The sequence below is a fragment of the Sus scrofa genome, chromosome 15 (assembly GCF_000003025.6).
Source record: "Sus scrofa isolate TJ Tabasco breed Duroc chromosome 15, Sscrofa11.1, whole genome shotgun sequence".
Lineage (NCBI taxonomy): Eukaryota > Metazoa > Chordata > Mammalia > Artiodactyla > Suidae > Sus > Sus scrofa.
The window spans coordinates 45,672,893-45,700,696 of record NC_010457.5 but is presented as its reverse complement, the minus strand read 5'-3'; the positions used below and the strand labels follow the sequence as shown (position 1 = coordinate 45,700,696).

The 27,804-nt window shown below is 40.1% G+C and overlaps 1 protein-coding gene across 1 annotated transcript in view; it reads left to right on the top strand.

Moving 5' to 3' along the window:
* IRF2 (interferon regulatory factor 2) overlaps positions 7,456 to 27,804 on the top strand; it is a 146,463-nt gene continuing 126,114 nt past the window's right edge. Inside the window, exon 1 of the mRNA XM_021075622.1 lies at positions 7,456 to 7,549. The gene's annotated coding sequence lies outside the window, so the exon portion shown is untranslated. The remainder of the gene's footprint in view (positions 7,550 to 27,804) is intronic.

Sequence of the window (27,804 nt, the reverse complement as noted above, 5' to 3'; positions counted from 1 at the left end):
ATTTAATGTGATCCCTATCAAATTGCCCATGACATTTTTCACAGAACTAGAACAGATAATCCAAAAATTGACATGGAACCATAAAAGACCCAGAATTGCCAAAGAAATCCTGAGCAGGGAGAGGGGGAAGCAGGAGGCATAAATTTCCCAGACTTCACACACTATAACAGAGCTTCAGTAATCAAGACAGCGTGGTATTGGCACAAAAAAACAGACAGATCAACAGAACAGAATAGCCCAAAAATAAACCCAGATACCTATGGTTAATTAATCCTCAACACAGGAGGCAAGAATATAAAACGGGAAAAGAGAGTTTCTTCAGCAAGTGGTGCTGGGAAAACTGGACAGTTGCATGTAGATCAATGAAACTAGAACACACCCTCACACCATGCACAAAATTAAACTCAAAATGGCTTAAAGACTTAAAAGATATGAGACTTAAAAGATATGAGACCATAAAAAATCCTAAAAGAGAATATAGGCATAACATTCTCTGACATCAACTGTAAGATGTTTTCTTAGGTCAGTCTCCCAAGGCAACAGATATAAAAACAAAACTGGGGAGTTCCCTTCGTAGCACAGCAGAAACGAATCCGAGTAGGAACCATGAGGTTGCAGGTTCCATCCCTGGCCTCACTCAGTGGGTTAAGGATCCAGTGTTGCCATGAGCCATGGTGTAGGTCACAGACATGGTGCAGATCTGGCGTTGCTGTGTCTGTGGTGTAGGCCAGCAGCTGCAGCTCTGATTAGACCCCTCACCTGGGAACCTCCACATGCCACAGGTTCGGCGCTAAAAAGCAAAAAATTAAAAAATTAAAAAAAAAACTGAATAAATGGAACCTAATCGAACTTACAAGTTTTTGCACAGCAAAGGAAACCATTAAAAAAAAAAAAAAAGACAACCCACAGAATGGGAGAAAATAGTTTCAAAGAACGCAATTGACAAGGGCTTAAACCCCAAAATATACAAACAACTCACACAACTCAACACCAAAAAAACAAACAATCTAATCGAAAAATGGGCAGAAGCCCTAAATAGACATTCCTCCAAAGAAAACATAAGGATGGCCATAGGCAAATGAAAAGATGCTTAACATCACTATTGAGAAATGCAAATCAAAACTACAAGCAGTACCACCTCACACTGGTCAGAATGGCCATCATCAATAAGTCCATAAACAACAAATGCTGGTGAGGGTGTGGAGAAAGGGAACACTCTTACACTGTTGGTGGGAGTGTAAATTGGTACAACCACTACAGAAAACAGTACAGAGGTACCTCAGAAAACTAAATATAGAACTACCATATGACCCGGCAATCCCACTCTTGGGCATATATCTGGACAAAACTTTCATTCAAAAAGATACATGCACCCTTATTGTGACTATTCATAATAGCCAAGACATGGAACAACCAAAGTGTCCATTGACAGATGAATGGATTAAGAAGATGTGGGACATATATACAATAGAATACTACTCAGCCATAAAAAAAAGAATGAAATAATACCATTTACATCAACATGGATGCAACTAGAGATTCTCATACTAAGTAAAGTAAGTCAGAAAGAAAAAGACAAATACCATATAGATATCACTTATATGTGGAATCTAAAATACGGCACAAATGAACTTATCTACAAAACAGAAATAGACTCAGAGTCATAGAGAAAAGACTTGTGGTTGCCAAGGGGGAGGGGAAGGGAGTGGGATGGACTGGGAGTTTGGGGTTGGTAGACACAAACTATTATACTTAGAATGAATAAGCAATGAGGTCCTACTTTATAGCACAGGGAACTATAGCCAATCTCTTGGGATAGACCTTAATGGAAGATAATATAAGAAACAGAAGGTATGCGTGTGTGTGTGTGTGTGTGTGTGTGTGTGTGTGTGTGTGTGTGTATGACTGGGTCACCTTGCTGTACAGCTGAAACTGGAACAACATTGTAAATCAACTATAATTTAATAAATATAAAAAACTTTCAAACTTATTGCTGAATTTACTAGGTTTTATCCAAATTCTCTGATTTATAGCTTTATCCTTTAGCCAGCACACAAAATGACAAGGAATATGTCACATGATGTACAATATAATTTTTCCAAAGAATTGCTAGTAGTTTAGTTCAACTGGGACATAGGGAATGAGGTAGGAAAGAGTAGAAGAGATAGCTGGAGATGCAGGTAGTTTAAAGACATAGCTAGGCAAAGATTTCTGAGGATTTGAGGTAGCACAAAGCAGAGAAATCAGTAAACGGGCTACAGCAGTAATATAGGCAAGGTTCTGAGCTAAGGCAATAATGGTGGGAAAATGAAAAGGAAAGGAGAGTATTAAGGTGTATTTAGGCAGTGGAATTTATAGAATTTATAGAATTCAATGAATGTTAATTGTGAAGGAGAGAAACTTAGAACATTGATTATTGGTTTGATGACTGGTTTTCATGAATGGGGTAAATCACAGAAACACAGGGGTGATAGTCATAATTAGCTCAGTATTTTGGACAAACTGAGCAAGACTCTAGAAACGTGAAAACAGATGCTTGAAGGTAGGTCGATATACAAGAAAATCACTGTTGGAGTTTTTGAATAAGGGTCATTGGAAGTTATCTAAATCCAGGGGAGTGGTTGAGACTGCCCGAGGGGAGAGGAAAGAGTACCAAGAGAAGAAATCAAAGAAGGGAAGAGGAGGAGTTCCCGTCGTGGCGCAGTGGTTAACGAATCCAACTGGGAACCATGAGGTTGCGGGTTCGGTCCCTGCCCTTGCTCAGTGGGTTGACGATCTGGCGTTGCTGAGAGCTGTGGTGTAGTTTGCAGACGTGGCTCGGATCCCATGTTGCTGTGGCTCTGGCGTAGGCCGGTGGCTACAGCTCCGATTCAACCCCTAGCCTGGGAACCTCCATATGCTGCGGGAGCGGCCCAAGAAATAGCAAAAAGACAAAAAAAAAAAAAAAAGGGGGGGGGGAAGAGTACCAAGAGAAGAAGTCAAAGAAGGAAATACTAAGAAGCACAAATCAAAAAAGGAAATACTAAAAAGCACAAACATTTATAGGACAGACGAATGAAGCCAAAATATGACTTCTGTCTTAAGATGGATCAGTAAGCCTTCGCCCAAATGTCCTTAAACAATACTAATCAAAGTTCACAGAAAGATTTTAAAAGGTTACTGTTAACCTTCATTAGTTTTGTTTGTTTGTTTGTTTTTGTTTGTTTGTTTTTTTGCTTTTAAGGGCCGCACCCACGGCAGATGGACGTTCCCAGGCTAGGGGTTGAATCCTAGCTAAAGCTGCTGGGCCTACACCATAGCCACAGCAATGCAGGATCCGAGCCATGTCTATGACCTACACCACAGCTCGTGGCAACACTGGATCCCTAGCCCACCAAGCCAGGCCAGGGATGGAACCTCCATCCTCACGGATCCCAGTCAGGTTCATTAACCACTGAGCCACGAAGGAATTCCTCATTAGTATTGTTGTAGGACATCTGAGAGATGGCTCACTGATCCATCTTAGTTTTGCAATTTCTTATAAAGTTAAACATACACTTTAAAATATGACATAGAGGAGTTCTGGTTGTGGCTCAGCAGGTTAGGAACCCCACTAGTATTCTTGAGGATGCAGTTTGATCCCTGGCCTCACTCAGTAGGTTAAAGATCTGTCACTTCCCTGAGCTGTGGTGTAGGTCACAGATGTGGCTCAGATTTGGCATTAATGTGACTGTAGCACAGACTGGCAATTGCAGCTCCAATTCAACCCCTTTGCCATGGGTGTGGTCCTAAAAAACAAAAACAAAAACAAAAAGACATAGTGAATCCACTCCTGTGTATTTTCCTAAGAGAAACAAGAGCTAATATTCACCCCAAAACCTGTATACAGATGGTTATAGCAGTGTCATATATATTTGCCCCAAACTGGAAACAACCCCAAATTTCCTTTAACTGATGAATACATGAAAAAATTACAGCACAGTTATATATCAGGTTACTACATGGCAATAAAAAACCCACTGATACATACATCACTGAATCTCAAACTAAGACTCAAAAGGCAACATAACATATGATTCCACTTATATCACTGTTTTGAACTAAAGGTTTGTATTCCATATCCCCAAATTTATTGAAACCTTAACCCTAAATTCAGTGAGGACTTTGGGAGGATATTAGGTTTAGATAATGTCATGAAAGCAGGGTCTCCCTGATGGGATCAGTGCCCTTATAAGAAGAAGAGAGACCAGAACCCTCATAGTCAGAAGGCAGATATCTGTAAGCCAGAAAGCAGGCTTGTACCAGGAATCAAATATGCTGGCACCTTTATTTTGGATTTCCCAGGCTCCAGAACTGTGAGAAATAAATGTCTGTTTACCCAGGCTGTGATATTTTGTTATAGAAACCAGAGCAGGCAAACACAATCACAGTCTTAAAAAAGGCAAATTACAGAGACAGGAAACCTGTAAGAGGCTGCCAGGGTTTTAGGTTGGAGCAGCTTCTACAAAGGGGTACAGGGGAGTATCTCAGGGGTTATGGATTTGTTCTCTACCTTCATTATGACGGTGGAGACATTACTTTTTGTGTTTATCAAAACTTACAGAACTGTATACTTAAAAAAAAAGGTGAATTTTATTATTTGTAAATTACAGCTCAATAAACCTGATCCCTAAAAATGCTACATATGACAACAAGATAAACAGTTATTGCCTGGAAAAAAAAAATGAGTAGAGCAATGAACTTGCTTAGATGTAAATGGGCATAGAAAAAGACAACAAAATAATAAATAAATAGGAATGTTGAAAGTAAACAAAAGCCGGAAGAGCTAGTTTCTGTTGAGAAGCCACTCAGGAGAAAAAGACTGGGGGCTTTCTGTGGCCTACAGGTTTAATATATACACACACTCTTTTGAGTACAGAGTACACAATACACAGTACTCTGTTGCCATAATAGCTAAAAACTTCAGGTAGCCCTAGGTGGAATTCATTAGAAATATGGTACTCTCTACCAATCAGGGAACTGTTGCTTAGTCTTTAGCAGATATAAAGATACTGAGGAGTTCCTGTTGTGGCTCAGCAGAGGATAAGGGTTTGATCCGTGGCCTTGCTCAGTGGGTTAAGGATCCGCTGTCGCCATGAGCTGTGGTGTAGGTGGGAGACGTGGCTCAGATCCCACATTGCCGTGGCTGTGGCTTGGACAGGACCCCTAACCTGGGAACTTCCAAATGCCGCACTTGTGGCTAAAAAAGAAAAAATTAAAAAAAAAGAAAGATAATGAGGAGTATAATAAAATTTAAAATAATTAAAATATAGAAATAATATAAAGCATTATGGAAAACAAGACTGTAGAGAAAGATAGCATTATCTAAACACAAGGTAAATCTAAAATAGATTATTTTATTACACAAATAATATGTTCCTTGCACCATACCTAGATGAACCAAAGAAGATGAAGAAAAGCCCCCATTTTCAAAAATTTTAAATTCTGACAAAATCAATTAAATTAAAATTAAAATACTAAACAGATACTGTTTTAAGGTGATCAAGCTAAACAATAAAGAAGAAATTATGACACCATGCAATTATGGCAAGAATGTGAATCACAGGGAATTCATAATCTATTTTGGTAGAGTGAAAAGTGAAAAAAGTGAAAAGAGGTTCACCACTTTCTAGGGCATTTTGGCAGCACTTGGTAAACCTGGAAATATGTATATTCTAAAGACCCGGCAATTTCACAGGTAAAGGCCTCAGAGAAGTTCTTGCACATTTGCTTAAGAATGTGCATAACAATACAGTTTATAATCACAAAATATCTGGAACACAGTAAAAATCCCTCATCAGACAAATATTTAAATTGTGACATTGTCATGCAACACAATAGCACATAAAAGTTAAAATGAATGAATTAGAACTATAGGTATTGTGGTTTTTTTGATAAATCTAAAAAACACAGGATGCAGAGCAATGAGAAAAGCAAATTACATAATGACTCACACAGTATGTATGACACCACCGATCTGAAAAACCTACAATACATACACGTGTGTGTGGATACACAAACAGAAATATACTGAAAACTCTTCAGGAGTTCCCCTGGTGGTTAACGAACTGGACTAGCATCCATGAGGACATGGGTTTGATCCCTGGCCCCTCTCATTGGGTTAAAGATCCTGTGTTGCTGTGAGCTGTGACACAGGTCGCAGACCCGGCTCAGATCCCCAGCTGCTGTGGCAGTGGTGTAGGCCATGGGCTACAGCTCTGATTCGACCCCTAGCCTGGGAACCTCCATATGCGGGGATGCGGCCTCAAGAAGACAAAAGACAAAAAAATACATACATACATAAATAAAATAAAATAAAATAAAAACCCTTCAGAGTGTGTGTGTATTTCCACACAGCAGAGAAAGGACTAAATAAGGGACATCTCTCTATTGTTTTTTTCTTAGTAATTTTTTTTTTTTTTTTAGAAAGAAGGAAAGAAAGAGGGAGCATAGGAGAAAAGAAGGGAAGGAATAGAGGGAGGGAGGGAGGAAGTAAATAAGACAAAGCTTTGTGGTAGATTCCAGGGCCTTTAAAAATTACTCTATATGGAGTTCCCGTCGTGGCGCAGTGGTTAACGAATCTCACCAAGAACCATGAGGTTGCAGGTTTAATCCCTGGCCTTGCTCAGTGGGTTAATGATCCAGCGCTGCCCTGAGCTGTGGTGTAGGTCGCAGGCGTGGCTTGGATCCCGCGTTGCTGTGGCTGTGGTGTAGGCCGGCGGTTACAGCTCCAATTAGACCCCTAGCCTGGGAACCTCCATATGCTGCGGGAGTGGCCCTAGAAAAGACAAAAAAAAAATTACTCTATATATTTTACTTCATATTTGCAGTATTTTATACCAAAAAGGAATACTTAGCCCTTGTAGACAATTCAGAAAATACATAAAAGTGTAAAAAAAAAAAAAAATCCCTTATTAAAAAAAAAATGAACCTTAATATTTTGCTGCATATTCTTTCAGACTGTGCCATACTTTCATTGGCCTGCATGTCATATATGTAATTTTTTTCGGTATCCTTCTCCAAAATGTTCTTCTGATTCATGAGGTAAATAACACTGAAGTCCGTTCTTTCTCTGAGTCTTTGAGACGGCTTCTCTCCTTAATTCTACAGTGTTCCCGCACAGTCCACAGTCCAGTTTGCAGATCTTACGGCTTGTGCTTCGCTCCACTCAGTCCACTTGAGGGCTATCTCAATCCATCTCAGATCTACTGTCGAACGTCAGACGACAGGCACATTTCCCAAACCAAGTCTCCCAGACCTACAGGCCCTCAGTGAGGGCACCCCTGCTGTCTGAAATGAGAACTCGCGAAATTGCATCTGTCTGACCTTTGGACACCCTTACGCTAGGTTAACGCAGGAGAAACTACCATTCCCGTCGGGCTCTGCTCTTGGGCGGCCACCTCTGCGCCTGCGCATTCTGAGCGTGGACCACAACTCCCAGGATGCTTCGTGCTGCCGCATTCACGGCTCTACTTCCTGCCGGGGCGTTTCCGGAATAACAGTGGCTCTGCGAGTCCAAGAAAAGTTAAAGGTGGGAGGGGTTTGTTGGCTGCTTGGGAAGCGGTTTGGAGTCACTTATTTTTTTCTTTTTCTGTCACAAAAAAGCAGCAAGTCTGCTGCAGAGATTTCTGGTGTGCAGCTGCCTCGATTTCTGGAGTGCACGGGCTTGGCTTTTCTGACCGGGAAGAGGGGTCTTTCATGCAGGCCTTACACAGGTGGTCGCGGCTTGCGCTTGTCTGGTTGCAGTAAGCTCGTCTTGGGAGGTGTCCCCCATCCCTCCCTGCGCGTAAAAGAGGCTGACAGTTCTGGATTTTGTTGGAGTAGCGGATTTTTTTTTTTTTCTCTTTATATCTTCGCAGGCATTTCTCGGGGAGTTGGAATATTGTTTTAGGAGTCTGCAAGGCAGATGTTTTAACCTGGAAATCCGGGCGCGCTTCTTGCAAGCTAGTTAGCGTTTTGCACTTGGTTTCAATTGGGCCTGGGATCTCTATTTTTATGATCTTTCAGCTCATAATTGTTAATGTGCGCTGAAGACAACCTTGGACGAATACCTGTATTTAAGGGCAAATAAAACGCACTGCTTGACTGACACCCTTAATATATGTAATTATAAATGTAGTATGACACACTTAAATAAATGTAATACATGGGAAACCGCAGTCCCTCCCCCCCCTCCCCCAGTGAAAGTAGAAACTTACCAGTACAGGAGTGAGGGACTGTCAGAGGGAAATGGCAAGTTGAGGAGTGAATGAAGGTGGGAGGTGAACAATTACAGTTGACCACAAGTCGCTTGTTCAAGAAATGTGTTCTTGTTGAGAAGAAAGATGGATGGTTGGTTGAGACCCAGCTTTGCTATTTATTAACTCTGTAATTTCATACAGGTTAGTTTACCTCTGAATCCCTGTTTTCTCATCTGTGAAATAACCTTTCCTCCCCACATGACAGTTTTTGTGAAGACAATTAAAATTATTATTTTAAACTATATTCATTGTTGTGAATATAGTTCTTAAACTCCATAACACTCCAAAGTATATTAGTAATGGTGGTAATTTGGCAAATGTAATGAAAGGCCAGGGGAACTAGGAATGTCAGTTAAAAGAAAAGTTGAAATTAGTGACCATGGGGTCAAGGCTGAAGAGTAAGGCCAGTGAATCTGGGAAGAGTCTGAAAATCTGGAGGAGACATACGGGTCAGTTTGCAGTATCTCTATCTTGTCGCTAAGATTGAGGAAGGTAAGAGCCACATCTGTGTTGTTCACAGTTGTCTGCGTGATGCCTGTCATGGTGTCCAGCACATGGTACCTTTGCTTTTATGTCCCTTCTGCCTGGAACACTCCTACCCCATGTATCAGAGTTCTCCAGAGAAGCATAGCCTGTCAGAGGTGTGTGTTTATACACATGTATATTGTATACATATGTATACAAGTGTATTGTATATATATACAAGTGTATTGTATACATATATACACCATAATATGCATATATTAGTAAGTATACAACATGTATACAGACTATACATATATGCATATCTACTACTATGTGTACAGTATACACATACCTATATGTAAATATAGTGGGGCACACACATATATATAAGATATACGAAGATTTGTTTTGAGGAATTGGCTTCTGTAATTTTGGGCACTGGCAAGCCTAAAGTCTGTAGGGCAGATTGGAAACTCGAGTAGAAGCTGATGTTGCAGTTTGGGGACAGAACTTCTATCACGGGGAAACCTGAGCTTTGCTTTTAAGGCCTCTCAAGTGATTGGATGAGACCCACCCACACTATGGAAGGTGGTCTCCTGTACAGCTTATAGATGTTAACCACAGCTTCAGAATAGCTTCACAGTAACACCTAGATTAGCATTTGATTAAATTCCTAGGTACTGTAGCCCAGCCAAGTTGACATATAAAACTGACCATCACATCCTTAGAAAGTCTTTGCTCAATACTATCTTTTTGTAACACTTAAAATTGCAATCCTCAGAGTTCCCATTGTGGCTCAGCAGTAATGAACCCGACTAGTCTCCACGATGATTCGGGTTCGATGCCTGGTCTCTCTTAGTGAGTTCAGGATCTGGTGTTGCTGTGAGCTGTAGTGTAGGTTGCAGATATAGCTTGGATCCCATGTTGCTGAGGCTGTGGTGTAGGTCGGCAGCTGCAACTCCGATCGACCCCTAACCTGGGAATGTCCCTCCACATGCTGCACATGCGGCCCTAAAATGCAAAGAAAAAAAAAAAAGAAAGAAAGAAATTGCAATCCTACACACACACACAGACACGAGACGGACTTACATTCCCATCTTCCTTATCTTATGTTTCCGCTAGCACCTATTATCTTTGAACCATCACCCTATTTTTTTTTTCTTTTTTTGATTTCTTGGGCTGCTTCCGAGGCATATGGAGGTTCCCAGGCTAGGGCTCAAATCGGACCTGTAGCCACCGGTCTACGTCAGAGCCACAGCAACGAGGGGTCCAAGCCACATCTGCAACCTACACCACAGCTCATGGCAACACCGGATCCTTAACCCACTGAGCAAAGCCAGGGATCGAACCCGCAACCTCATGGTTCCTAGTTGGATTCGTTAACCACTGAGCCACGACGGGAACTCCCATCACCCTATTTCTTATTTCTTATGTTTACTGTCTTTCTGCCCCTGTAGAATGTTATGCTCCACAGGGCAGGGATTTTTGTGTGTGTTGTTCACTAGTGTATCCTCAGCACCTAGAACAGAACCTAACACACAGCAGGCCCTCAGTAAATCTTTGTGTATGATTTGAAGGAAGTATGAATATTTACTCAGTAAATATTCGTGGATTAAATTGCAGGTTTCATCTTGAAGTGTTCCTGAACAGACACTCTTGAATGGTGGAAGGATAGTGCATTATAGGGAAAAAAGGAAGAATTTCAGATTTTGATAGCTAGAAAGTGGAAGAAGTGAAGCAGGGTTGCATTCCCTTTACCCTATTACTTAGCTGTGCAACTTCATACAGTTTATCTAATGTTTCTGGACCTCAGTTTCTTCATCTATAGACTAGTAATAATAATATTTAACACACAGATTTGTTCCAATCATGAAGAATTTATGTAATAATAAGTTAGCCTAGACCCTGTCATGCAATGAGCATGTAAGAGGTAGCTGTTGTCATTATCATCATTATTATTCAGTATCAGAGTGGGAACATTAATAAGAATCAATGGGGGTTCCTGTTGTGGTGCAGTGGAAGCAAATCCGACTAGTAACTAGTAACCATGAGGTTGTGGGTTCGATCCCTGGCCTCTCTCAGTGGGTTAAGGATCCGAAGATGCCATGAACTGTGGTGTAGATTGCAGATGTGGCTCAGATCTGACGTTGCTGTGGCTGTGGTGCAGGCCAGCAGCTGTAGCTCTGATTCGACCCCTAGCCTGAGGACCTCCATATGCCACAAGCATGGCCCTAAAAAGCAAAAAAAAAAAAAAGAATCAATGAAGTAGACTATAAGTAAAATCACTGGAATTTAAAAGATGAAGTACTGTGAGGGTGGGATGCTGAAGTCTGAAGTGACATTAATACACAAGCTTAGGCCCTGCAGAGGGTTGGGACATAGTTCATTTTAGGTCAGGATCCTTTAATTTTGTTCCAAAACAGAATGAACATCTTTCGGTGTATGCAGCCCAGAAAACAGATTAATTGACACCAAACCTTCAGTTTGCCCCAAGCTGCCATTTTAACTATAGGGCTAATTGGTTCCAGGTCAGAGGTCCCATTCATTTGCTTCCTACTGATCCATGAGAAAAAATGTACATTTTTGCTGCCAATGTTCTGCTCATCAGGATTCTTTTGTTTTCTCCTAAGGTTGTTGCTTTGGGCAAGAAGAGAGAGGTTAAATTCCAATAAAGCTTTATATCTACCTTATCCAGCTTCACCATACTTATTACCTCATATAGCTAACAGGCATTTTTTAAAAGATCCAAAGGAATAAACACTCACATTGAGCCCAGTACATGTCTTGCTGCTTCCCTATTCATACAAATAGAATTTCTAGTATTGGACCCCTCTGATAAAACATAATAGGTTTTTCTGATATGTGGATTGTGTGTTTATCAGAAAAATACAATTATAAAAAAGATAATGTGGACCTGGTCATTCTATGACATCATGTCTCATTTTAACTTCTTGGGAGGAAACATTTAGAGCCACAAAGCCAAGTAGATTTCTTGTAGAAGAAAAATGAAGGCCGGAAGTTTGAGGTTTTTCTCTTGGTCTTTTTGCTTCCTGTAGTATCTGACTACAGCTAGTCATGATATTTGGTTTGTTGAAGGAGAGTAGGCAGGCATGAAAAAAAAGACAGCTGGCTTCAGCATTCTGGACTACGTTTTTGCTTCTTGATCTCTAGTTTGCTCTGTTGTTATAAGAAATGAGGGAGAGAGCGCCGGGTTTAAGAATGATAGATTCTTTCAGCAGTTCTTTTTCTTGACCCAAGGTCATTTCTTTACATAGAGAGGATTGTGGAATTTGGAGTAACTTTTTTTTTTTTTTGAGTGACATCCAATTTAAGATGGCTGGACTTTGATGGAAAGCAGTGCTCACCTTGACCTTCCTTCAAGATTACCAGATGGAGTTCCCATTGTGGCTAATATCCGTGAGGATGCAGTTTTGATCCCTGGCCTCAATCAGTGGGTTAAGGATCTGGCATTGCTGTAAGCTGCAGTGTAGGTCACAGATACAGCTTGGATCTGGCGTTGCTGTGGCTGTGGTGTAGGCTGGCAGCTGCAGCTCCAATTTGACCCCTAGCCTGGGAACTTCCATATGCCACAGGTGCAGCCCTAACAAGGAAAAAAAATTTTTTTTAAAAAAGATTACTGTAGGAGTTCATGTCGTGGCTCAGCAGAAACGAATCTGACTAGTATCTATGAGGATGCAGGTTCGATCCCTGGCCTCACTCAGTGGGTTAAGGATCCAGCGTTGCCCTGAGCTGTGGTGTAGGTTGCAGACACAGTTCAGATCCTGTGCTGCTATGGCTGTGGTGTAGGCCGGCAGCTATAGCTCTGATTTGACCCCTAGCCTGGGAACTTCCATATGCCATGGGTGCAGCCCTAACAAGGGGAGAAAAAAAAAAAAAAAAGATTACCAGGTAATTTCTTGTCTAAATGTAAGGGATAGGTCAAAAACGGATCACTGTTCTGTGCTCTGTTTCCCAAGTGGAAAAAACCTGTTGATTTAAATGGAATTCTTCCTTGCTTTCCTGTTTATTTTGTTTTAGACATGGTCATGATAAACAATAGAAATAATACTCAAATTTACTATTTTAAATTCAAGGACAATTGAACATCAGTTTAGTTCAGTGTTAAATTAAGACTGATTGATGTCCTGTCCAAAGCATTAGAATATCTTTTTTTTTTTTTTAGTGGCTGGACCCATAGCATGTGGGAGTTCTCAGGCCAGGGATTGAATCTGAGCTGCATCTGCAACCTACACAGCAGGTGCAGCAATGCCAGACCCTTTTATAACCCACTGCACCAGGTCAGGGATCAAACACACACCTCTACAGTGACCCAAGCTGCTGCAGTGGGATTTTTTTTTTTTCTTTTCTAGGGCCACACCTGTGGCATATGGAGGTTCCCAGGCTAGGGGTCTAATCAGACCTGTAGCCGCTGGCCTTCGCCACAGCCACAGCAACATAGAATCCAAGCTGCGTCTGCAACCTACACCACAGCTCATGGCAACACTGGATCCTTAACCCATTGAGCAAGGCCAGGGATCAAACCTGCATCCTCATGGATACTAGTTGGATTCGTTTCCGTTGAGCCATGATGGGAACTCCTGCAGTGGGATTCTTAACCCACTGTGCCACAGCAGGAACTCCAGGCATTGGAATATCTTGATAAATCCTTTTCTTTCTTCTCCTTTTTTTAAATTTTTAAAAATATTTATTTTCATTTTTATTTTTTGCTTTTTAGGGCCACACTCACGTCATATGAGTGCTGGATCCTTAACCCACTGAATGAGGCCATGGGTCAAACTCGCATCCTCATGGATACCGGTTGGATTCATTTCCATTGAGCCATGATGGGAACTCCCAATGAATTTTTTTCTAATAGGAGCAATACAGGATAAAATTGGGTAGAACTCAACATTTTTGTTTTGCTTAATGATGGGATGTCCAAATCTGTGTCCTTTCTGATAACTAAAGCATCTGAAAGATGCTTCATCTTCTGTAATTAACCTTGTTTTACAGCCTCAGGTCTTTCACTGCACAAACCCAGGGGTTGTGACTCACGTCAAATTGTGAATTGTTTTTTCAAGGAGAAGTCCTTGTCCCAGCATTATTTATTAGAAAGATTATTTCCCTCATTGAATTATCTTAGCCCCCTTGTCAAAAGTCAGTTGAGAGGAGTTCCCATTGTGGCTCAGCAGGTTAAGAACCCAACTAGTATCCTTGAGGATTTGTGTTCAGTCCCTGGCCTTGCTCAGTGGGTCAAGGATCCGGCATTGCCACAAGCTGTGATGTACATTGCAGACATGGCTTGGATCTGGTGTTGCTGTGGCCATGGTGTAGGCCTTTAGCTGCAGCTTCTATTCAACTCCTAGCCTGGGAACTTCCATATGCCAAAGTTACAGCCCTAAGAAGCAAAAAAAAAAGAAAGAAAGAAGAAAGAAAAAAGAAGTCAGTTGACGTTGGCATGTGGGTTTCTTTCTGGGTTCTTATTCTGTTCCATTGAGATATATATTATTCTCATGCCAGTGCCACACAGTATTGAAAACTATAGCTTTGTGGTATGTTTTGAAATTGGGAAATGCGAACCTTGCAACGTTGTTCTTTTTCAAGATTGTTTTGACTATTATGAGTCCCTTGAAATTCCACATGACTTTTAGGATCACATCATCAATTTCCATAAAAAAGACAACAAGGATGACATGCTTTAAAAGTAACACAATGGCTGTTATGTAAAGAACATACTGAAGTCAGTTAAGAGGCTACTTTTAGTAGTCCAAGTGAAGGAGTATACTGGCTTGGAACAGAGTATTAGCTATAGAATTGATAGAACATGGTTAGAGTTTGAAGATATCACTCCCTGAGTTTGCAGATTGATTGTGGTGCGAGAGAAAGAGAGGAACTAGGGGAGATTAAAGGTGTTGATATAAGCGATTGAGGTAACACTTTTGCCATTTACTAAGATAGGGAGCCCTGATGAAAGAGAGCAGGTTAGAGGACAAAAATCAAGACTTTGCTTTTGGGGATGCTAAGTTTGAGATGCCTATTAGAAATCTTTATGGAATTGTCAAGTAAGAAATTATATATGTATATAATTCTGGAAGAGATCAGAGCCGAAGTATAAGTGATTATGCAGGGAGTATTCAGTGTCTTGGAACTGAATGAAGTCACTGAAGGAAGGAATATGAATAAAGAGGAGTTCTGATGATGGATTGTGGGGTACCGCAACTTTGAGAGTTTGGTAAAAGGAAGAGAGTCCAATTAAAGAGGTGCAGATACCTGCAAGACCAGATGTTTGTGTGTGTGTGGTATCTTGGATATGAAAGGGAAAAAAAAATGGGGGAAGTGATTAACTATGTCAAAAGCTGTGAGCATGAGTAAAATGAGGATTGAGAATTGTATGTTGGAGGTTACTGAAGAACATGATTTCAGCAATAAGGGGGACAAAAGTTTAGAGTCAGTTTAAGAAAGAATGGGAAGGAGTGAAGTGGAAATGGAAGTCTTTCAAAGGGTCTCTTTTTCTTTTTTTAAAAAATTATGTTACAGACATTTTCATGAACAAAAATAACTAGAGAGACTTACACTTCTAGGTAACATGGAATATCAAAGACCATATTTTTTTGTATGAAACAATTTTAAGATGGGCAAAACATGTGAATGAGTGGTTTGAAAGACTTTGGGCAACAGACAACAAAAGATGATACTTGAGAGGCAAGAAGAAAAAACGAGTGAGACATACGGCTGCTGCAGCTTACTGCCATGGGAGAGTTTTCAGTACAGGGAAGTGGACAGAGCCTGATGGACTCTGTGGGTTAAGGAGATGGAGCTGAGAGACCAAGGAGACCAAGGTGGCTAGGGGTTATAGGACAGAGTACTGCACAGAGAGGGAATTTTTCAAAGATCTGTAGAGGATCCCCCTTGATTGTTTAGCTGAATACTCATCAGCATATGGTCCCTCTAAAAGGATTAGCAGAAACAGTGTATGGTGCTCACACAGTACTGAGAATGGTGCCTATTCCTTCTACCCAGAGTGGAAAACATCGAGATTCATATAACATTTGGTACAGTACCCAGAAGTTTTTGCCTCAGTAATAAGACTAATTGCCATAGAACATTGGAAAATCCTCAAATATTTTATAATCTAAATAACAAATGGGTCAAAAAATAAAAAATAGGGAATGCATAGGATGACACACACAGTGTAGGGGATGACACAAAACTAGCACTTAGAAGGAAATTTAGAGAAGTAAATAACTTTATTAGGAAAGAAGAAAAATCTTAAGTTATCAACCTCAGCTTCCACTTTAAGAAACTAGAAAAAGAAGAGCAAATTAAACCCAAAGTAATTTGAATTAAAAAAAAGAACTCAGTAAAATGGAAAACCAAAATAATAGAGGAAACCAATGAAAAGATCAACATAACTGATGTATTTTTAGCTAGACTTATCAGAAAAAAAGATGACACAAATTATCGATATCAGAAATGAGAGAGGTGACATCACTACATTTTCAACCAGTATTAAAAGGATGATAAAAAACTGAAAATTTATGCCAGTAAATCCAATAAGTTAGATGAAACAGACAATTCTTTGAAAATGCAAACCATAAAATCTTGCTCACAAAGAAATAGATACCCTAATTGCCCTATATGTACTAAAACTTTTAATCTGTAGTTAAAAACCTTTTCACAAAGAAAACCTCAATCCCAGATGACTGCGTAGTGAATTTTACGAAACTTTTTTTTTTTGTTGTTGTTCTTTTTGCCTTTTCTAGGGCCATTCCTGCAGCATATGGAGGTTCCCAGGCTAGGGGGGTCTAATCGGAGCTATAGCTGCCAGCCTACACCAGAGCCACAGCAACGCCAGATCCGAGCCACATCTGCGACCCACACCACAGCTCATGGCTACGCCAGATCCTTAACCCACTGAGCAAGGCCAGGGATCAAACCCTCAATCTCATGGTTCCTAGTCAGATTTGTTTCCACTGCGCCACGACGGGAGCTCAACTTTTAACTGCTTTGAGGCCAAAAGTTCACTGATACCAAAGCTAAAGACATTACAAGAAAAGAAAGCTACAGACCAATATCCCTCATGAATATAAAATTGCAATTCTAAATCAGATTTTAGCAAATTGCATCAAAAAACACATTATGACCAACTGAGTTTTTCAGGAATGCAGGATTGATTTAACATTTGAAATTCATCAAGGTAGTTCACCATATTAACAAACAAAAAAATTTTCTTAAACTATAGAAATAGAAAATGCATTTGACAAAATCCCACATCCATTCCTGATTAAAAAAAACTCTTGGCAAACTAGTAATTGAGGGACTTAAAATAAAAATCTATATCAGGAGTTCCCGTCGTGGCTCAATGGTTAACAAATCCGACTAGGAACCATGAGGTTGTGGGGTTCAGTCCCTGGCCTTGCTCAGTGGGTTAATGATCGGGCATTGCCCTGAGCTGTGGTGTAGGTCGCAGATGTGGCTCGGATCCCCGTTGCTGTGGCTCTGGTGTAGGCCGGCGGCTGCAGCTCCAATTAGACCCCTAGCCTGGGAACCTGCATATGCCGCAGGAACGGCCCTAGAAAGGCACAGACAAAACAAAACAAAACAAAAAATCTCTATCAACACCATACATGATAGTGAAAGACTGAATGCTTTTCCTCTAAGATCAAAACAGGACAAGGATGCTGAATAGAAGTGACTATTCAGCATTTTACTGAAGGTTATAGAAACAAGACTGCCTTTATTGTATGTGACGTGCTTATCTATGTTATCTCTGTTGAACTACTTACCTTTGTCATTGTAATACAAAAGAATCATAGACAATATATAACCAAATGAGCATGTCTGTGTTCCAGTAAAACTTTACTTGTAGAACAAGCATCAGACTACATTTAGCCCATGGTCCATAGTTTGCAAACCCCTGGTCTTTGTAGAAAATCCCTTGGAATTCCCCCAAAAGTTACTAGAACTAGTGAAGTTAGAAAAGTTGCAGGATATAAGACCAATATACAGAAACCAATTTTGTTCCTATATAAAAACAATGAAAAATCAGAAGTTGAAATATAAAAATAAGAATTCCATTTATAATAGTCTCAAAAATGTAAAAGACTTTGGGATGAATCTGACAAAGATGTGGAATACCCATACACTGAAAATGATATTGCTAAAGAAAAAGAAAAAGAAAATGATATTGCTAAGAAAAATCAAAGACCTACATGTATGGAGAAAAATATTCAATGGTATATGTATATACGACTCACTATTTTTGAGATATTAGTCTCCCCTAATTGGTCCATAGATTTAACACATTCTAAATTACAGTTTCCGCAGGCTTTTTTGTTGTTGTTGTAGAAATTAAAAAATTGATTCTAGGAGTTCCCGTCGTGGCGCAGTGGTTAACGAATCCGACTAGGAACCATGAGGTTGCGGGTTCAATCCCTGCCCTTGCTCAGTGGGTTGACGATCCGGCGTTGCCGTGAGCTGTGGTGTAGGTTGCAGACGTGGCTCGGATCCCGCGTTGCTGTGGCTCCGGCGTAGGCTGGCAGCTACAGCTCCGATTGGACCCCTAGCCTGGGAACCTCCATATGCCGCAGGAGCGGCCCAAAGAAATAGCAAAAAGACAAAAAAAAAAAAAAAAAAAAAAAAAATTGATTCTAAAATTCCTATGGAAATGAAAGGACCTAAACAACCAAAACAACTTTTACAAAGAATGAAGTTGGAGGCCTAGCACGAATTGATTTCAAGGTTTATTATAAAGGTACAGTAATCAGGACAGTGTAATATTGTCATAGAGCTAGACAAATAAATTAGTGGAGCGGAATGAAGATACCAGAAGTATTTCTATATAGGTATGAACCATTAATTTTCAACAAAGGTGCAAAGGGAATTTGGTGGAGAAAGGATAGACTTTCCAGCCAATGGTCCTGGAACAATTATTGGTATGCCTAACAAATTATTAGTTTGTTGCCAGTGAGGCCAAACAAACTGAAACACTGGAGTTTGGAGCAGAGAAACGCTTACTGAGGGGCCACACAAGGGGATTAGTGTGGCTCATGCCCCTCAAAACCCTAAACTCTCCCGGAAGGGTTTCAGCAAAGAATTTTTAAAGGGAAAACGAGGAGGGATGTCCCAGTGCATGTGATCAGCTCATGCACAATTCTCTGATTGGTTGATATTGAGGTAACAGGGTGGTTAACATTATCAATCTTTAGTTGCCAGAAAGTCTGAGGGCTCTTGTTCATCAAGCAGTTAATTTCTTCCATTTGGTGGTGGTTTTTAGCATCTGAAAAACTCAGGAAATATGCATGGGATGCTGTTATATGAGTACTTGAGAGAGGAGCTACAGCAGGGGTATATGGGAGGGACCTGTCCTGAGAAGGCTCCATAGGGTCCTGCTTGGTTACACAATTAGATCCAAAAAAAAAAAAAAAAGAGTATCAATCTATATACCTCAAACAACATACAAAAATTAACTCAAATGGATTATAGACAAATATGAAACCTAAAACTATGAGACTTCTAGAAGAAAACAGGGGAAAACATTTATGATTTTGAATTTGGCATAGATTCTTTAGATAAAACACCAAAAGCACTATTTGTAAAAAAAATTTGATAAATTGGACTTACCAAAATGAAAACTTGTGCTCTTTAAAAAGACACTGTTAAGAGGATCAAAAGATTAGGATAAAATATTTGTGAATCATGTTTGATAAAAGATTTCTATCTAGGGTATTTAAAAAAACCCTTCAAAACGCAATGATAAGGGATTTGGCATTGCATGAGCTGTGGTGCAGGTCGCAGACATTGCTTGGATCCCGAGTTGCTGTGGCCGTGGCGTAAGCTGGCGTCTGTAGCTCTGATTCGACCCCTAGCCTGGGAACCTCCATATGCCCCAGGGTGCGGCCCTAAAAAGCCAAAAAAAAAAAAAAAAAACCCACACCAAAAAAACGGGGGGGGGGCGCAATGTTTTATTTGAACAGACGCTTCACCGATAAAAGGTTCTGGATGGCAATAAGCACATAAAAAATGCTCAACTTCATTAGTCAGTAGGAAAATGCAAATTAAAACCACAATGAGAAACTACAACAATTGGAATGTTAAAAATATAAACTCTGACTCTCTACCGAGTGTCGACTAGGATGCGGAGGATCTGGAACTCTCACACGCTGCTGGCGGGAATGTAAAATTGTACAAACACAATGGAAACAATTTTGCATTTGTTTTGAAATGATCTAGCCATTCCATTCTAGATATTTACCTAGTATAAATGAAAGCATTTCTCTATGCAAAGACTTGTACGTGAATGTTTATGCAGCTTTATTTGTAATAGCCCCAAATTGGAAATACCCCAAGTGGCCATCAACAGGTAAATGGATAAACTGTGGTATAAATTATACTCAGCATTAGAAAAAGGAATGAAACATTTGTACATGATGCAACTCATAAGTATTATACTATGTGAATGAAGACAGACCCATCCCCCAAAAAAGAATACATATTGTATGATTTCATTTATAAAAATTCCAGAAAATGCAACTGAATCCAGAGTGACAGAAAACAAATCAGTGGTTGCCAGGGGAGGAAGGGATGGGAGGGAAGGATTTAAAGAGGGACACGAGGCAATTTTCTAGGGTGATATTCATTATCATGAAAGTGGTGAACTTTCACGGGTCTCTGCATATGCCCATTGTACATTATTAAATTGTACATATGAAGTACATACAGTTTACTGTGCACCAGTTATAGCTTTAGTAATTTTCAGTATTCTGCTACTCTCTTTCAGGGGGTAAGGAGGAGTTGAGAAATGAGGCATCCTTAGAAGGGGATATGGGAGCAAGTGAGGATTTGGGTTTTTTATTAAGTTGGGATATACTACAGCATGTTTATATGCAGATGAGAGGAGAGGACAAATGGCTACAAAAATAAAAGGAACTGACAGAGTCCTTGAGTAGGCAGGAAAGTCTGGGCTGGTATCTTGTGAGCAAGGGAGGCGGGAGGCGTGGGACTTGGAGAAGAGAAAAGCTCATCCACAGCAGAAGAGACGGAAAGTGGGTGGGGCTTGCTTAACGTGCCACACTGGCTCTTTGTTGGTAATGAGGATGATATCAACAATTACAACAATGAGGATAGTTAGTAGGCATTGTATTCATTAATAAAATTAATCAATCACACACATTCAGCAGGACTTGATTTTCTTTGTTGACCGTTTCAACTAGGACACCAATGAGTATCTTGTTCGTACAGGTTTCTAGGTCTCTCCAGCTAAGAAGGGATAATACCTACAACTCCAGGTCTCCTTTGAAGCAAGGCTCACTTGGTCTGAATTGGAGTTGTCAAGTGATAGGGATAATACTGTCATTCGAGTTTTTCAGTGTAGTGATAAACAAAACCCTCAGTTCTTTACGTCCTGTTCCCTTGTCAGTACCCTCACCATCATTCCCACCATTATCTGTGCAGCCAAAATAGCAGTAGCCATCATTTGTTGAGTGGTCCAGGCACGACTGTCTCACTGCATCTTCACAGCAGCCCTCTGGGGTAGATGGTACCACGAGTTAATAGTTGTGGAAAATGAGTCTTACAGAGGTTAGATTATTGCCCAAGGTGACATCTCAGAAGTATCAGAGCCAGAATTAAAACCCAGATTCCTGTGACTCCAGAATGATTGCTCTTAACAAAAATTATATGCTTATGAATGAGAAGTTTTACTAGCCAGAGTAGATTATACGCATGTTTCCTTCACATTCTTATTCATTGCAAGGACCACCTTGTGACAATAATAAAGGAACTCAGAAGAATGAAAATAGTTCAGTTTCAACATCCTGTCGCAGTACTGTTTTCATTTTTCTCCATTTCCTTTCGATCCTTATCCATGTGTACATATTTTACATAGTTGTAGATGTAATTTTATATTCTGCTTTTACAGTTAATGTTATACCAGACATTTTCCTTGTTGTTATTTAGTCTTTAGTGAATGCATAATATCCCATTTAGTTAATGTGCCATGATTTAATTAACCAACCCCTGTAAAGAACAAAACTTGTTCTCAGTTTTTTACTTCTATAAACTATGCTACAGTGTAGTTTTTTCCCCCATCTTTGGTAATTTTTTTTATAGAATAAATTCTCAGGAGTGAGATTACCAAACAGAATTTGAATATGTTTATGGCTTTGGTATTGGAGAGTGAAATTTGGAACATTTGTACCTTGGATGATGGTGGATAAATTTCATAACTGGCGCAAACAGATGAACTAGTTTAGTTATTGTTCAGGAAGACCAAAATTGAAGACAAATGGAGAGTGACTGCTCCAAGGTACAGGGTTTCTTTTTGGAGTGATTAAATGTTCTGGAATTAGATTGTGGTAATGGTAGCACGGCTTTGTGAATATACTAAAAACTGAATTGTATGTATTCTTGAGAAGGGTGAATTTTTATGGTATGTGAGTTTCATCTCAATAAAACTGATATAAAAAATTAAAGACAGGAGTTCCTGCTGTGGCACAGTGGGTTAATGACCCAGCTGGTCTCTGTAGTATTGTCAGTTCGATCAATCCCCGGCCTGGTGCAGTGGGGTAAGGATCTGGTGTTGCCGCAGCTGTGGCATAGGTCACAGTTTCGGCTCGGATTCCATCACTGGCCCTGGAACTTCCATGTGCCTCGGGTGAAGGCAATAAAAGGAAAAAAAAATTAAAGACAAAATTTCAGATATTCCAAGTCACAGTTTCAGCCTTCGCTAAATTGCTTTCAGAGTGTTCTATATTTATTCTTACATTTGGAAGCAGTGTTTCACAGTGCCAAAGAGCACCAGACTGCCAGGGTTCAACTTGTGGCATCACCGCTTAGCAGCCCCATGACCCCTGGTGAGTGCTATAAGTTTCGTCCTCCAGGAGCCCACGCCAAGACAGAGTTTGGGGTGCAGGATGTTAATGAAGGATCAGGGCTTCTGAAGGCAGGGCAGAAGCAGGACTGGGTGGAGGAAGGGAGGGAAATGAGATGCAGGTCTGACACAGCAGCCTGCTTTGCCCTAAAGTGGCCAGGCCTTTGTCACAGGGACCTTGCATAGAAGCTTGGTGTGTACTACCTATAAAGGGCAGAACCACAGGCCAGGGGTGCTCTGCACCTGTGGAGGACCCCGAGGAGCCGAGAGCAGAAGGCTGACTGCTCCGCTCCCCACAGCTGAGAGCCACGTGACCTGGCACCTAGGTGCAACCCCTCCCTGTCTGTCACAGAAAGTTGCTTCCACCTCTTTTGTCTCAATTTCCTCACCTGCAAAACTGAGATAATCAGTTGGGATTGTTAGAGATTTAAATGAGGTAACACATAGGGGGCACTTAGAACAGTGCTTGTCGTATAAGTGTTCAAAAAATACTACCTGTTATTGTTTTATTCTATCATTATTTATAATAAGGTAAACATATTATTAAATGTACTTTATAAATTTTATAAAACTAATAAATTATTAAATATAATATATAAATACTATATTAGTATTTGTTACTATCATTATTAATGAATAAGACAGTCAGTTTTGCCCAACTATGCTAAAGAATTATAATGCAGCATTATACTGAAAGGGCTCTGAAGTTTTTTTTATGTTTTTATTTATTTTTAAATTTTTTTGGTTGTGCTCATGGCATGCAGAAGTTCAGGCGCAAGGGGTCGAACCCATGCCACAGCGGTGACAACACTGGTTCCTTAACTACTGCCACCAGGGAACTCCTCTGAAGACTTTTTAAAAAGTAGACTTTATTTTTCGGAGTAGTTTTAGGTTCACAGTCAGTTGAGCAGAAAGCACAGAGAGTTCTGTCCCCTGTGTCCCTCTGCCCCCCAGCAAGCCTCCCCCAATATTCTGAAGACTTTTAACGAAGTGACATCTTTTTGAGATAGCTTGTGTATGTTTTAAGGCCAGAATGGGCAAGCCTCTCATACTACAAAGAATGAGTTGTATGATGTTGTGAAAGCCCCCCTGCCTAAGATTTCCCTGTGATCTGCCTCCTCCTGGCTGATATTTCTATCCCGTTCAGTCATTCTTGGTTATTAACACCTCCACGTGGTGAGGTGGGTGTCTTGGGTCCTTGTTCTGGCAATTAGCTGAGAGCAGAACCTCATGTCAAAGAAATGAATTTTGATAAACAGTTGAAGGCTAGGGGGAGCCCCCCCACCCCACCCCACCCCATGCAGGGGCTCAAGGGCTGTGAGCCTGGATGTTGCACACAGCAGAGCCTGTGGACTTTTGGGGAGGATGGCATGTGCTCATGGGTGCCTGGCTTGCAGACTGAGGGAGGGAGAGGGGGAGTCAGGAGTAGAAGACAGGTGCTCAGAAAGGGAGGAAGATGGTAAAGAGGAGCCTTTGCTTGGTCACAGGTTGACCAAGGGCTAACCCTTGGGTATAGCTCTGCCACAGGAGGAAGGACAGCTTGGAGGTTTTACTTTTTGATTTTTGGAGTTAATTTCAATTTTATCCACATTGTATAGGAGAAAGTTTCTAAGAGTTGAAATAGCTTTACTTTAAAAAAAAAAATCATGATACCGGTGAAGAGACTATGAATTTTTAACACATATATAAATTCATGTAACCAGCAGTACAATCAAGATACAGAACAATTTTACCACCACACACAATCCCTGTGCTGTATCTTTGTAGTCACACTCACCTCTGGCAGCCACTGATCTGTTCCCCATCATTATAGTTTGAGACAGCTCTGCTTTGAATAATTTTGTCTTTTATCCTCATGGAGTTTGCAAAAATTGTGGGCCTTGGGGTCAGAGAGAAATGCTACCTCTTCCATTTCTAAGTATGTGATTTGGGGAGGTTAATAGACATGGAAAGAAAAGGGAATGCATTTATAAGGCCCTGACCAATAAGGATAAACCTGTCTTTGCCATCTTGGTAACTCGGCCTTGCTCATCAGATCACAGTAAAGTTCAAGGGCTGGTGGCGGTGGCGGTGGAGGATCTAGACTAAGGAGAAAATAGATGTGAAGGACTTAGAACAGTAGTGCTTGTCAATATAAAAAATGTTCAAAAACTACTAGATGTTATTATTTTTTAATTATTACTCTAATGAATAATACAGTCAGTTTTGCCCAGACTACGCTGAAGAGTTGTGACACAACATATACATGAACAAGGCTCTGAAGACTTTTAAAATATAGACTTTATTTTTTAGAGCAGTACTAGGTTCACAGCAAAATGGAGGTAGTTACTTGCGGAAAGGAGATAACAGGTTTGTCAGATGATGAGATAGGCAAAAAGTAAGAGAGCCAGCGTAGGGTGTATTTGAAGAAAGAATTTTGTTTGGGGGGGCAGAGGTTGAGCTATGGAAAGAAAAAGATTGGATGTGGTTGAATGCTGTCATCAGTATGGCTTTGGGTGGATAAAGGCTAGATGAGGAGGATATTATAGACATTTTGTTGTGTATTATAAAGATGTTCTATAGCATTTTCAGAAGATGATCTAAAGATTTAAGTTGCTTTTAAATTATTTTGGGTATAATTTATTTATGTCGTCTCTTTTTGAGGCAGACCTTGAGGCAGCACAACAGTCTCTTTTATTTATTACAATTATTGTGATATGTGTACAGGTTTAATAAATATGATATATATATATATACACAGATTTAATAAGTACCGTGCACCAGGCACTGTTGAAGTGGCCTTATCAATTTTATCTCATTTCATCCTGAAAACAACCCTAAGAGATAGGTATTGTTATCATTATTCCATTTTACGGAAGAGGAAACCAAGATGTAGAGAGGTTGAATAACCCACTCAGAGCTGTTAAATGGCTTTGAACGCAGGCCTTTTTAGTGGCAGAAATCAATCGTCTAACCATTATGCTATATTGCTGCCACTCAGCTTCAGATTTCTCATCTGTAAGATAGAGAGTGAGTCCTAACCCATAAAATCATTCTGAGGGTTAAATGAAATCATTATAAGCTCCCTGAACAGTTCATCCTTATTCTTCTTTGATTCCCATTGTCCATTACTGTGCCTTGCACATAGATTTCAATAAAAGCACTGCCACTTTATGACTAAGCATATTCCACGCCAGCTCTAGGTTTTACACAAGACGTTTTTGAGTTATTAATCACTGTGCTAGCACTGGGGATAAAAGGATTAAAAAAAAAAAAATCAGTCCTTGCCCTGAGAGCTCCAAAGTCCTGTGGGTTAAAAGTGCACAACGAGATGATTCCTGTAGATTGTGGGTAAAGAGCAGTCAGAGCAAAAGTACAGATGCCTGGGCTGCCTGAAAGCTGTTTTAAAAGATAATTTGGGAGTTCCCATCGCGGCGCAGTGGAAACGAATCTGACTAGGAACCATGAGGTTGCAGGTTCGATCCCTGGCCTTGCTCAGTGGGTTAACGATCTGGCATTGCCATGAGCTGTGGTGTAGATTGCAGATGTGGCTCGGATCCCATGTTGCTGTGGCTGTGGCATAGGCCAGCAGCTGTAGCTCTGATGAGATCCCTAGCTTGGGAACCTCCATATGCCAGGAGTGCAGCCCTAAAAAGACAAAAAAAAAAAAAAGGATAATTTGGAGTTCCGGGTGTAGGTGAGTAGAAAAAGGTGGGCCTAGGAAAGCAAGACACCGTTTGGAGAGTGGAAAACCAGTGGAATCTGGGGATTGGCGGTGCTGAAGCATAAAATGCTGGGCAAGAAAAAGTGGCAAGAAATGAGATTTGACAGAGAAGCACCCCTGTGTCGTGTGGAAAAACTTGAACTCCATCTTGTCAGCCAATATTTCTAAAACATTCCCCCCACCCCCTCTCTCTTAAAATTTTTGCAGTGTCCACGTTGTCCCTGTAGTAGTATTTTTTTAATATTAAACTCAGCTAATTTTTACTTAATTTTGGCCTAAGCAATAATACCCCTGAAATCACGATTTTGTTATCCTAGTTTTATTTTTCTAATGCACTTTACAATAAATGCATTACAGTTAAAATTTAGAAAATATTTATTCATTGATCGCTTAAAATCATCTCAGATACACCACTGAGGGAATGTGTATCATGCCTGTTCATGTCAGCAGTGGGGAGTCTTGCAGGGTCTTCAGCAGAGGAATGATTCAATTAGATTTACTTTCTTTAAAGAAAAATAGAAATTTTAAAAAATTTACATAGGAGAAGAATGAGCAAATAGGCACTTCTCTATAAAATGATCTCTTTAAGATTTAGGGTTTATGGAAGTTTCCTTGTGGCATTGCGGGTTGGGGATAGGACATCACTGCAGCTGTGGTGAGGGCTATGCCTGTGGTGCAAGTTTGATATCAGGCCTGGAAACTTGCACATGCCTTGGGTGTAGCCAAAAAAAAAAAAAAAAATTTAGGGTTCTTTTTTTGTCCTGTTCTTTGGATCCCAGACAAAAACTAATTTGGCAGCTTAAGGCACAATCCTTCTTTTAAGAAGGTCCAAATGAAGCATTTGTTTATTTTTTTAACCAAATACAAAGCACTGTGGAAAAACCATTTTGCACATCAGTATGACTCTGTGATCCTATTGTTGTTTATTTTTTTATGAGTTTTCTTCTTTTCCTCTTACTTTTATTCAATTTTATTTTATACACATGCTTCCAAAGTAAAATCTACAACACAAAGTATTTTCAGAGAAATCTAGTTTTTATCCTTCACCTCTACCTGGTTCCCTCGACTCATTCTATAGGGAACTATTTTGTTCATTTTTCTGTGTTTTATCCTTCCATTTAAAAACATATGTAAGATTTATCTCCACCTTGTCTTACTCGTACTGTATTCTGGTTAACACTCCGTAGCAATACATAGAGACATTTTTCTTTTAGAGTGTGATTTTGAGGAGAAAAGAGTGGATACAGAAATTCAAAGTAAATTTTTTGATTACATGAAATTATAAATCAAACATAAAGATATCTAGAAAAAACTTCAAATATTGAATATTAATCAATGCCCTTCTAAATAACCCATGGTTAAAGAAGAAATTATAAGGAAAATTAGAAAATATAATTTGAATAAAACTGATGACACACATATCAAATTTCTAGGATACAGCTAGAGCAGGGCTTACAGGGAAATTTGTAGCATTAAAATCTTATATTAGAAAGAAAGCTCTCGAATTA